The following is an 11781-nucleotide window of genomic DNA, read 5'->3' as shown; positions in this document are numbered from 1 at the left end:
AACTGTGAATATTGGTCACTCTCCATCTACAAGTCAACATGCAAAGAACGGCGTCTGAGACTACATGGTTGATATACTGAACACATATACAGCAACGTATTGGAGTGGCGCTGTGTATACGTGTGCATCTGTATGCATGCGCTTGTATGTGTGAGTATGTTTGTGTCAAAGTGAACCAGTGGTTGTTTTGTATTCCCTCATTGCCAAACGCATCCATCAGGAGAAAGGACACCTTGCTCACGAGACTCTGAGGACATGCAGTGCAGAAACAGACTGTGGGGACAGTAGAGGGGTCACTAATAAGTCATGGTTCCCTCGATGCACAGCACAAGCTGAGAGGTAGAGGATGCACAATGGTGGAGATGAGGTGTTCAACAACCTGGTGTTTTTCCGTGTTGTCCATGCAAAGGTTTTCTGTCATCACAGGTGACGGCTGTACCTTCATTGGCACGGCATATTATGTCAGTCCATTTGGTTATCTTCGTAGTCCATAGAAGATGGAGGATACCCATGTCTACATCGCATTCAATGAGGTGTTCTTTTGTTCCACGTGTAGGCTGAGGATCGAAGCGCCGCTTAAAACAATGCAAAGGAAAAGTTGCCGCTCTCAGGCTGACAGCAGCTTCACTACAACCCACACATGGGGAGGGAGAGGGCAATTATTGCAATGGAAGAGAATAAATCGGTAGGTATAGGACACTCTGTTTAAATAATATTCAACAATGAAATATAAAACGAATATATTTAGCAGTGCCCAGGTAGACTCGTGGCGTTGGTCTTTTCCTCTTCAGTGTGACCATTTGCTTCCTGGAACAGATTGATGAGACCAAAAATACTGCTGCCTTAGAATCTTCGTACGGTTGTTCAATAATAACATTACCTATAGCTAATGTCTTAATGTATCTATTTAAATACACTGGAACGTGTTCAGACCCATGGGACTATCTATAACGATCAGAAGTATCTTCAACTTTGTCAGAAAAATCCCCATATTGACATTTGTGTTGGGGAAGTGGTAAATAAACACTCTAGTCTGTTCCATGCTGTTGTCTTCATTTATCTCTATTTACATGTACTAGTGTGGATATTTAAGAGGAAGACTAGGCCGTTATGTAAAGAGAATAAGAAGAATAGGAAGTACAATGTTTACAGTCCAAATAACTCCCAAGACTAGAGAAATTATATTGGAAGTGATAATTACATGGTCTCTGAGGAGGTAAGAAGAAAACTGACTTCATATGGAGAAAAAAATTGAACCATGAGTACTTTATCCACAGTCATGGTTTATGAAGTTGGTGAGAGCGACTTGGTATGTTTTCTATATTAGGAATAAGAATAGGGTTTTATTATGATCTATTTACAGAGGCATGCATCAATGATCTCCCCACCTTAGAGAAAATAGTCCTTCAAATGTATCTATCGGACATTGTCAACCATCTCATGGGTATGTGTCTGTCCTTATTTTTTCTTCTTTTTTTTGGTGTTTTGTAGAAAAAAGCTGGAGGTAAAATATCAGGGAGGAAAAGAGGTAAGAGGCTCGCAAAAATTTCCCTGAAAGGATTTCGAGGGATCTCAGCGGGTTTTGTCTTTTTTTTTAGTGACGTCATTTTTGAATGTTGTGCTTTGCAGCTGTCTTCGTATACGATTGGTCAGCCACTCTGATGTCATCACTGCTCTGTCGATTGATTCTGTTGACAGAAAGAGAAATAGAGGGGAGAGGGGTTGGGGTAGAAAAGAAAGAAAAATAAGTCATTAAAGTGTGACACAGACCACAATTCTCACACACATACACACTGCACCATGAGTTGTTCCCCAGTCAAGAGTTTATGGTGACACAGTCAGTCATTTGTGGGTGGGGGAGTCCCTGCTGTCACTTGTGCCAGTATAAAAACAAAGGCAGAATCACCACCCTGTGAGTGTACATGGCCAGCCCACTTGGCTAATATTCAGAGTGACAGTGGCATCATCATGTGGGGGGGGGGGGGGGGACTCTTTAATCAGCTTTAATTAAGGCCAAGGAGAGACGAGCGAGTTCAGTGTGGATGAGTCTCCTCCATGTCTCCATCTTTCTATTAGTCTGTTTATTTTATTCACCAAATTACAACTCTTTATTGTTTTTATGTCCTAAAGAAACACGTGCACTGGGTAAGGAGGATTCATGTCGCCAGAAGGAGAGCACTGTCTGGGTGGGCCGTTAGACACAATTCAGCGACTTTCTACTAGAGATCCAATTACATGACCCTACAGTAAAGGTGCCTGGCCTGCACCCATTATAAATCTCCATAAACAAAGCAAGTATTGACATCGCATTGCATACCGCTACAGCTCCACTCAGGCCTGTACAATCTGAAGTTATTATCTCCGTCGTATACAAAGAAGGTTGTATTTATTAGCCATAAGATACAACACACACGCACACGTTTGTCCATACACCCTTTCTTACTGGCCCCTCTAATGTGACATTGTCTCTGTGTGCCTTTCACCACTTTTAAGCACAAGTCACTGTAAGCTATATGTCTGTGTGTTGGGTGGGTCCACCTTTGCACAGCAGTGAGCATGTTATATGAGCTAATATCCCAACAACTAAGATCACAGCCATTGCCCCGGGGCACGCTCCATCCACTCTCAGAGAACACCAACAGTCAAGACTCCAGCCCTTCAAGAATGAATGTGGTCCCAGGGTGTGTGATAACTGAGTATGTGATGGGAATGCAGGGCCATTTGGACCTCCAAAGCCAGGTGTTAGCACTTCAGCTCACTGCCTCATCAATAATTGACAGAGGCAAACCAATCAGAACAATTTGCTCCCCACAGCGAAGTGCTAGAGCCGCCTAACACCGGTGAATCATTAATGAGGCAATTAGCTGAAATGGTTAGACGGTTAGCCCACACTGGCAGCGCTCCGGTGACGCTACTGCGACGGGTCTCCTCATACAGGAGCTGCACATGATGGAGTGATGTTCTGGCCCGTACGAGCTGAGGGGGAGAAGCGAGTGGGATCACACAACCGCGCTTTGGAGACAGAGCTGAGCCTCTTTAAGGTTGGAGTGTAACTTGTGTCAGTGATGCCAGCTCTCCATCTGTTGAACACGGATCAGAGGGCCAATAATGGGAACAAACCCAATTGGCCATTACCATGGGAGATTGACCTTTATTGGTTGTTGTTTCCATTGCACGGACCAATAGAAGCCGTCTCCCGAGTGATTCAAGTGTGGGAGAGCCTTTATGGACATGGATAACATCGACCTCATTGACATCACTCAAACATTGGGGATGGAACAACAACAATAACAGCAAAGATGGAGTTTGCCTTTGAAGAGCAGAGATCCTGGTTTGTTGTTTGAAAGGAAAATCAAAGCCCCCAGGGAGCTGCTCACAAAGCGTCATCGATCGGCCATATTGGAACCATTTCATAGTTTATCGATGCTCCTCTGCCTGCTCTCTCAGACCTGGGTCCAGTACATGCTCAATTAAACCAGCAACCTTGATGTCAGGAACAAACCATACAAACACAACACGCTGAATGGATTATTCACAAACACACATTTCTATCTAAAGTAAATATTTCACACTCCATTGTCCTTTTATTTTTAGGCCAGATTTGATTAAAATGATGCTGTTTAATGTTTCTCACTCACAGCTTGTCCCTGCATAAAAAAAAGTAATTCATTTGTAATATTTCAGCCTAATTGCACTCTGTTTTAATATATCTTTATTATTGGATGATTTTAAATGTTCAAATGTGAGTGGAGAAGAAGGTTCAATAGAAAAGGAGGAAGCAAGGCTGAAGGGGCGGGGCACACTAAACTCTTAAGGTTCATTGCTTCACCTTTTAGCAGGCAACCGTATGCATTTATGGTCCAAGAGTCAAAACGGAGACGATATAGAATTAGATTCCAGTAAATAGTACTGTTTGTTATTTTTTCCCTAATAGTATACTAGAAAACAGAATACGTTGTTGAGATACATTTAAAACTTATGTTTGTCTTCATTTGTTTCAATTGTAGAATGCACACTTGCTTTTTAATGTTTGGGGCACTGAGCATGATTTTAATTAATGTAAGGATGTGATTGAAGCAAAGGTTGATAATGACAACAGTAAACAAGTGGAGCATGTTGGTGGAAGAAATCCTTCTAACCTCTCATATTGTAACACCCTGTTCTGTTTTTCCTGTTTCTCCTGTGTTCCGTGTCTCCTATGTCTCCTCTGTGTCTTCTCTGTCTTAATTGTTTAATTCCCTGCACCTGCCCTCAGCCAGTCTTGTCTCGTTACTGTCTGATGTCGTACACCTGTTTCCCCTCCTATATATTGTGTCAATCTTTCCCTTGTCTCGTGTTGGATTGTCGTCTATAGTTATGTGTCTTTTTCCCGTCGTCCTGTCTTTCATGCGTATTCCTGATTCTGCCTAATTCAACCCTGCTTGCCTGCCCTGAACCCTGATTCTCTGCCTGCCTTGTTTTTTGTTGTTGTTAGTTGCGTTGATCCCTGCCTGTTTCGCTGCACCTGAGCTTCACCCCGCCACAAGAACCTGACACATATGATGGCCTGCTATGAAGACCATCACCAAGAACAATTCAGTTTTTCTCAATTTGCAAGGAATCTTTTAAGGGTTCCCTCTGGTACTTTCATTTACAGATTACATGTAAACCTTCATGTGTGCTGAACAGAAACAAAAAAATAACTTTCTACAGTCACCTATTGTAGCTAATAACCATATTTAACACTAAGTGTATGATCCTTCCTCAATGCACGGCGGTCAAATTGCGTATGGTGACATATTCTAATGTAAAAGGGAGATAATGCAATTTGCAAAAAGAAGAAAATAGCCCCAATGATCTGCTCCATTATTTGGCCCTGTTTTAACACTCTAAGAGCTCCATTTCCTAAGAAGTCTAAAAGATCCCCTCTGGTGTATTGGTAAGTTATGCTTCACAAAGCAATCAGTTTGGGAAATAATTATGCACTTTACAGCTATAGAACATAGCTGGTTGATATCTAAATTAATCTGATAATCATGAAGACAGATGAGTTTTATGCCCAAAAACACATCTGTCAATTAAAAGTCAAAATCCAAATCAATTTTAGATTGCAGTTTATGAAAATTGCAGCCTTTTAACTTAATGTGTGGGTGTTATTTATTTGGAGAACAATTTTGGTTGAATTGAGCCTCCTATTCCCGAAGCACCATACTGAGGACGTTATATTCATATCGCCACTGTAACAGGCTTTTAGCCTGGTTATGCAATCTAGTAAAAATAATAGAAAAGTATGAAAAACATAATTTAAATATTAACTTGTCAACTTTTCAGACAACAAAGAAATGAACATCACAAATGGATGGAATGAAAAATTAATTTTTATTGTGGATGCAAATTAAAGATGACAAGTAATTGATTAGTCGTTAGGTTGACCTGTGTACTTAATATTGACACTTGTGCAGATATTGTAGACAGCTAGTCTCTGTTTAATGATTGCTATTCACTTTTATTGCCCTCTCAGGATGCCATCCTCAATAAATATTTGCAAACAGGAAATTTGCAGTCTGACTAGAGAGTCATAACCCTGGCACCTATGTGTTTTGAGATTAGCATGTAATTAAAAAAGTAAATCAATATTTATTAAGCAGTAGTACAAAGCAATTGAGGAATGTAATCAGGTTATATAATGAGTCACTGGAAGGAGGACAGGTTCTTTAAAGTAGCATTCGGCAATGCCCACACACACCTACACCCACACACACACACACACACACACACGCTCTCACTGTTCAAATAGAAGCGCATTCACAAATGCAGTGACAGAAACCTCAGCTCAACCTGAAGACCCCTTCCTTTCCAGACCACACTTTTTAAAATGTGGAGTCTCTACCTTTACACAGACTCATCACAGCGTTCCCACAGTTATCGCTTTAAGACTTTCATGATTACAGAAGCCATGACTGCAGAGAGGAAACGCCTGAAAGCGCGCCGTATCTTGCACATTATGAGCACAAAGAGAGTTACACAGGCCCCACTGTCCATCGTTTCCAGCCATCTACAGGATTATGAAAAAGAGATGTTAAGAGCTTAATGGACCGATCCTATTATTGTTTAAAAAATTGCTCGACATATAAACGTCCGAAGAAAACATTGGTTGGTCTCAATTATGCATTGAAAATAAAGTTATGAGCTAGTGGCTGAATTATTGATGTTGGCACCGGGAACAAAAGCACGTTGGCAATGTGTCACTGCCTTTTTGCTGATGCTTCATGTTGTATTGATAATTTTCCATCTAAAAAGTCCATGAAGTCTTGATCTGTGAAAGATGGAAAAACACACCACGAGTATTGGAAATCTAATGCAATATTACTGGAAGAGGAAAACGGATAACATAACATTGAATAACAAAGTGGGAAAATATAAGAATAAAAAATATGTATAAAAAAAATATATATGTATCTCAGAGACACGACTTAGGTTCTGTCTGTTGTTTGAACAGTGTACTGTCCCCGAAATACTCTCTAACAACCACATTCAATCATCCATTAATATTATGTAAAAAAATAAAAATAAAAATTATATATATAAAATAATATGTTTAAATATTTCTCAACGCATGTCCATATACTGTGCGTGTGTGTAGGTGTGTGTGTGTGTGTGTAAAATAGGGCACAGCAGCACAAAGGCTCTTCGTCTTGGGACTGTCCCGTGTGGCTGACGCACTTCCCGAGATGCAATTGCTCGCGCTTCATCTGCCGTTAGCCTCTCTCTGTCTTATTCGTCTTACTGACTGTGTCTCAGCTACATGTGCACACACGCACAAAATAATTGTGACTTACTCTGATTCGTATGTTTCTTTTATAATATCAGTTGTGTAGTCCGTGGGGTCAAGCGCGATAACTCCACGGATAATGTTACTTTATCTCGCTGACTGACGTTCTGGAAGTCATCCCTCTTCTTTTTTAAAATGTATTTAACACATTCATAATCCGTGCAAGCCCGAAACGATTACCAATCATTTCAGATATGACTTATGATGAACTTTAGCGCTCTACACGGCTACTGTGTACATGCCCCAAGAGTACTAGTGAATCAAGGAGTCTCCAGTTCACTGAGGTACATCTGCTGCAATAGTTGAGAGGCCGATTACTCAATGTGACCCGGTGTTTATAGACATAGCCACAATGAGAGCGGCACCGCACTCATTTAGTGTTTCACAATCTGTAAAAAAAGAAGCCAAACACACTGTGAAGTGATGCTCTTTCAGCGCCAATGAGACTGATTGTTTTTCTCTCTCCGTTCTTTTTTGGTTCTGTACATTGTATTTTATTTTATTGCAAAATGAGCTGATTCTCCGTTGAGATAGTTTTTTGTAGTTGCATGAAAGTATGCTTAATGAAATTTCACACTTCAAACAACTTCTGCAAAAAAGCACAAGTCTGGAGATGATTAGCTAATAAAACAGAAAACTTAAGATGTAAAAAGGACACCAAATCGAATTTCTTTGTAAGTTATTGTCTCTCATCTGCCAAAATGACGATTAATTTGTCATTGTTCCTGAGTTACATTTCGTCCACAGATGCTTTGTATTCAATAGAAAATGATCACTCTATCCTATGTTTCTTTGTCATAGTTTTTAATTAGTTAATTAATTATTCCATTGATAATAGTGAAAATCCTAAATCTAAATCCTTAAAAAAACTGTTTCTCGAGATGCATATTATCTTAAATATAAAAGTGAACAGAGAACAAAAGAAAAGAGGCTCAATGAATCGTCTCCGTTTGAACGCACACAGGTTCAGAGTTGTAGACTGTCAGATCGGAAGAAAAAGAGAGAAGGGAAACTGAGCTGGAGACGAGTGACTGCGATATTTCTCACCAAGCGATGTGACATGGCCTCAGCCTGCGGCCGAGTTTAGGCCGCTCACAATCATCCCGAACATCTCGTTGCATAACTCACTCACTCACGGTTGATGCGGCGGTAAAGGGAAAAGGATGTTATCGTGGTTATGGAGTCAAACAACCCCAGGTCACAGTTGTACATGGCAATGCCTTTTCCAGCCTACTCGTGTGTTCCTTTTCGATGTGCAGCGCTGCTTTGAAAAAAACAGAAGAAAAAAAAAAGCACGTGGCTGTATGTTCTGCTCCGTGTCAGTTTCGTGGCTCCCGTGACTCAACTCCCCGTCACGCTTCGGTATTTGCGACTGCCGAGATGCTCTTACTATATTTCCGATAAATGACAGATTTTATGTTCGAGTGTCAGTCAGAAACCACCGTTAACCTCTCCACACCTCCGCAAAAGTGTGTTTTTCACCTAGTTTGGAGAGGTGTGAGATGCGGAGTAGAGAGCCGCCCCCTCTCTTCCATTTCAGGGTCTCACAATGTGAGCCTGTGGAGATCAAGATCCATCTGACTGCTGAAGTAAATACATTCATCCCACCCTGATACTTGCTGTACACCATGCCACCACAGCATGTTCAAAGTCTCTTCGACTGTTCCATACAAAATAACGAGGGTCACGTCGCACAAGGAGTGTCAGTTGTGTCAAGAAAGAAGACTTCTGGGTTTCTCCGCCTCAAAAACAAACAATACATTTTGTGTCTGTGTGCTTCATCTCTGGCAAACTCTCTGTGTTTTAAAATCTCATCTGAAGGGAAAATGTTCCCTTCTGTCCCCCCTCTGCTGCAGATGACGAACAGGCGTTTGAGTAATTATGGTGCATTATCGCCGAGGAACGTTTCATTGCTACATTTGAAGCTGTGTAGTGAGCGGTGACAAACGAACAAGCGTTTTAATTTCTATCAGGAGGAAAAACACATGGCTGGAGCCAATGAAGTCAGCTCTCTCATTCTGCCACTGACTGTGACCATCTGGACCAAATAAAGTTTTTTTCCCTTTGAATCAACAGCTGTTGGAAATTACGCGGGAACACTCGTTCTCTATATATCTGTGTTTTGCGTTCGGTGTAAAACTAAACATGTTTGTTTGACTGTTTTGAGTTTGCTCAGTGATCACAGAACAAAGCTTCAATACAACTCTCTAAATGCACCTGTTTTGCCTCATTTTCTTTCTCTCTCTCCGCATGTCTTTCTTTCTGCATCTTCCTCCCTCTAACCCCCGGTGATCGAAGGGTGGAACATCTCAGTCAATCTGTCAGTAGTTGACAGTTTTACAACACATGCACTACACTGATGGGAACCATCACTCACATAACGATTGCCCTCCACACTGAAATCAAAAGACAAGACAGAGCGAGGGTTGAGGAAAAGGAAGTAAAGGCGGTTGAGGAAAAATAACAGCGAGAGGAAAAAAGAAACAATTTTATCATCCGTCTCATCGGCAGAACTGTATTGTCTTTCATTAAATCATTTTCACAAGGTTTTGAACTCGGAGGTGTCTGTGCTGCAGAGATGGAATCACTCGGGTTTTATTTTTCCACTGGCCAGAGAAGAATTTGTTCCACTCTGCTGGCAAATAAAATGTTAGCACTTAATTTAGTCCTGGATTATTAATATTATTAGGTCCAGACATTTAAATGCTTTTGACCAGTAATATATATTATTTTAAACTCCAAATAATCTAATTATTACTGTAGCAGTATTTTCTTTGTTCAAAATCAAATGCATTTGTAGCAGAAAACTGCTGTTAATTGCAGCTCTTTCAGATGTATCTAAGATGGCACATGTCACCATCCTATCCACATATACACGTCTTAATAGTTCATTTTTTCCACCTGCTACTCAGACCGATGGCACATGTCCGAGACGGCTGTGTCAGCAGAAAGCCACAAGTATGCACATTTGAGTCTGGAGTTTTAATTCGAGAAATGACATGCTGGTTTGAGGAAAATGTAGTTTGAATTGCCAAACCCTTTTTTATTCAACAGAATAAAGAATTTAAAAAATCATCATTTAAAATGTGTGCCCCATGAGGAGACACAGCAAAGGAAACAGTTTGGTAGTGGATCTGTTCTGTTTTTCTGTGCACAGGGACACAAGTTGGCTTTACTTCTCTATCTCGAAGGCTTAAAAAAGTGTTTTGCGTATCTTGCTCCTTTGAGCAAAGTGAAGGGAAAAGAGAGCAACCATTTGAAAACCAACAAAAGTATGTACAGCTCTTTGACGTAAACATTTAAAAATGATTTAGAACATTGTGACGAGTAAACATTTTAATCAAATCATTTCAATTTGAAATGCCGGCTCCTACGACTAACCTGGTTGAGATGTGCACTCAACATTATAGTTTGACACTTGACAGTGGTGTCGATTAATTAAACGAAGCCGTGCTACAAATTGAAATGACACCACAAGAAGGCGTCTCTTCAGAGACCGAGAGGGAGGAAAGTTCTAAACGTTCCCCAGAAAGCATGAAGGCAAAAAGCTGCCCAGAGGAGAGAGGCAAACGAGCCAATCTGTTGTCTGTTTACGGGGGAACGGCAGCAGAAGCATCCTGCCACCCTACGCCGTCAGATGGGAGCCGGGCTCCCACAAACACATGCTTAATGACTCAATTTATTCATCTCCATCTTTGCCTCTCTGTTTTCTCTAATGGTCTTGCCCATATGCACTTCCAAGTGTTCCATCCCGATTGGTACATTCAAGTTATGGGTACAGTGCGGAGCGGCACGCGTGGGGATGGAAATATATACGACAGAGCTGAGGCCTTCGGAAAGTGGGCGTGTCCCAGTACAAGCTCAGCGCGGGGGGGGGGGGGGGGTGTCTCTGCTCCACCTCCTCCTAGGAGTTCCCAGTCGCGTGGAGACGGGGAAGTTGTGTTCTGAGCGGGCCGTGTGATGCGTGTCAGTGACATCTGGGCCGACGTTGCCAGAGCATCGATCAGACTGTAGCTCTGGAAGGTCTCTCAAAAGCTTTATTCTTAAATCTATGCTGACAGGCGATGACATGATGGAGAAGGGGCTGCTGAATTGATTGCGTCCTCTCGCTCTCCTTTCACTCCGCCGCTCACACTCCCTTCTTCCCTCTGCCTCTCCTCTCTTCTCCCTCGCCTCTTTGTCCCATCACTCTCTTCCCTTCCATCTCTTCTCCCCCTCCCTCCCCGACTTCCTTCTCCACTCATCGCCTGGATGTGTCGAGCACAAGATGTCAGATTATTTCCCAGCAGACACTGCGCTGTGTGACATAGGACCGGAGCTGTATTTCAACGGATGACATTTCCTTTGCTCTCCCCCCCCCCATCCTCTCTCTCCGCAGACAACATCAAATATCGCCAGGCCTTTTTTGATCACTTAAAAGGCTCGTATTAGTAGAAGAGCTTAAACAAAAGCTAACAAAGTGTTTCATCTGTCATGTTTGTCAGTCGGCCATATGTGCGGCGTAACAGCTTTTCTATCGGAGAGGTGGTAAACCGCACGATATCACACGTCGTGGGACTCCACACTACTCACATTGTGATTATTCAGAAGAGGTGTCCATTAATGTATATTAATACATATTTTAATTTATCCAAACATACGAAAGTTATATATATTTTTTTTAAACGTCACGCTTGTAACGATGAAACATGTAAAATACCTTTTAGCTTTCAGATTTTTTTTTTTTTTAATTCACAAAAGCTGGGCTTCAGTCCATTTCTTGTAATTGTAATTGAATGCACTAAGGGCTTTGGCAAGGGTGGGGTCGGCCCAGTATACAGGCCAACCGCTCAGCATATTGTTTCTATGGCACCTGTCCCCCCAGATTAATAACTCCGAGGTCTGCGCTGGCAAAGCATGCATAGATACCAGAAATTACAATACTAATTCAGGACTAGGGATTTATACACCTTCCTCTCCCAGGATTTATG

General features: G+C 41.6%; 1 protein-coding gene across 1 annotated transcript in view; it reads right to left on the bottom strand.

Annotated features, from left to right (window-relative positions):
* Window positions 1–476: 476 nt before the first annotated feature.
* Window positions 477–11781, bottom strand: part of mafa (MAF bZIP transcription factor a) — a 71585-nt gene continuing 60280 nt past the window's right edge. The window contains exon 3 of the mRNA XM_056413574.1: window positions 477–1688. The gene's annotated coding sequence lies outside the window, so the exon portion shown is untranslated. The remainder of the gene's footprint in view (window positions 1689–11781) is intronic.

Source organism: Pseudoliparis swirei, chromosome 4, assembly GCF_029220125.1.
Source record: "Pseudoliparis swirei isolate HS2019 ecotype Mariana Trench chromosome 4, NWPU_hadal_v1, whole genome shotgun sequence".
Taxonomy (NCBI): Eukaryota; Metazoa; Chordata; class Actinopteri; order Perciformes; family Liparidae; genus Pseudoliparis; species Pseudoliparis swirei.
The sequence above is the reverse complement of the archived record's forward strand: the minus strand, read 5'-3'. Positions and strand labels throughout refer to the sequence as shown.